Source organism: Schistocerca serialis, unplaced genomic scaffold (genome assembly GCF_023864345.2).
Source record: "Schistocerca serialis cubense isolate TAMUIC-IGC-003099 unplaced genomic scaffold, iqSchSeri2.2 HiC_scaffold_1231, whole genome shotgun sequence".
Lineage (NCBI taxonomy): Eukaryota > Metazoa > Arthropoda > Insecta > Orthoptera > Acrididae > Schistocerca > Schistocerca serialis.
In genome coordinates this window covers 45,001-46,342 of record NW_026047438.1, presented here as the reverse complement: position 1 = coordinate 46,342, position 1,342 = coordinate 45,001, and positions in this window count along the sequence as shown.

Sequence of the window (1,342 nt, the reverse complement as noted above, 5' to 3'; positions counted from 1 at the left end):
CTGCGCCCACCGCCGCGACCCTCCTACTCGTCAGGGCTTCGCGGCCGGCCGCAAGGACCGGCCATGACTGCCAGACTGACGGCCGAGTATAGGCACGACGCTTCAGCGCCATCCATTTTCAGGGCTAGTTGCTTCGGCAGGTGAGTTGTTACACACTCCTTAGCGGATTCCGACTTCCATGGCCACCGTCCTGCTGTCTTAAGCAACCAACGCCTTTCATGTTTCCCATGAGCGTCGATTCGGGCGCCTTAACTCGGCGTTTGGTTCATCCCACAGCGCCAGTTCTGCTTACCAAAAGTGGCCCACTTGGCACTCCGATCCGAGTCGTTTGCTCGCGGCTTCAGCATATCAAGCAAGCCGGAGATCTCACCCATTTAAAGTTTGAGAATAGGTTGAGGTCGTTTCGGCCCCAAGGCCTCTAATCATTCGCTTTACCGGATGAGACTCGTACGAGCACCAGCTATCCTGAGGGAAACTTCGGAGGGAACCAGCTACTAGATGGTTCGATTAGTCTTTCGCCCCTATACCCAGCTCCGACGATCGATTTGCACGTCAGAATCGCTACGGACCTCCATCAGGGTTTCCCCTGACTTCGTCCTGGCCAGGCATAGTTCACCATCTTTCGGGTCCCAACGTGTACGCTCTAGGTGCGCCTCACCTCGCAATGAGGACGAGACGCCCCGGGAGTGCGGAGGCCGCCGCCCCGTGAAGGGCGGGGAAGCCCCATCCTCCCTCGGCCCGCGCAAGGCGAGACCTTCACTTTCATTACGCCTTTAGGTTTCGTACAGCCCAATGACTCGCGCACATGTTAGACTCCTTGGTCCGTGTTTCAAGACGGGTCGTGAAATTGTCCAAAGCTGAAGCGCCGCTGACGGGAGCGATTATTCCGCCCGAGAGCATCCCGAGCCAACAGCGGCGCGGGTCCGGGGCCGGGCCAGGTAGGTCCGTCATCCGGGAAGAACCGCGCGCGCTTGCCGGGAGCCCGAGCGCCCAAAGGGGCGAATCGACTCCTCCAGATATACCGCCGGGCAGCCAGCCAGGACACCGGGGCTCTGCCCAACAGACGCGAACCGAGGCCCGCGGAAGGACAGGCTGCGCACCCGGGCCGTAGGCCGGCACCCAGCGGGTCGCGACGTCCTACTAGGGGAGAAGTGCGGCCCACCGCACACCGGAACGGCCCCGCCCCGCGGCGAGTGGAAAGGCAACCGGACACGACCCCGCCGCGAATTGCTCCGCGCGGGCGGCCGGCCCCATCTGCCGAGGGCGGAGGCCAGTGGCCGGATGGGCGTGAATCTCACCCGTTCGACCTTTCGGACTTCTCACGTTTACCCCAGAACGGTTT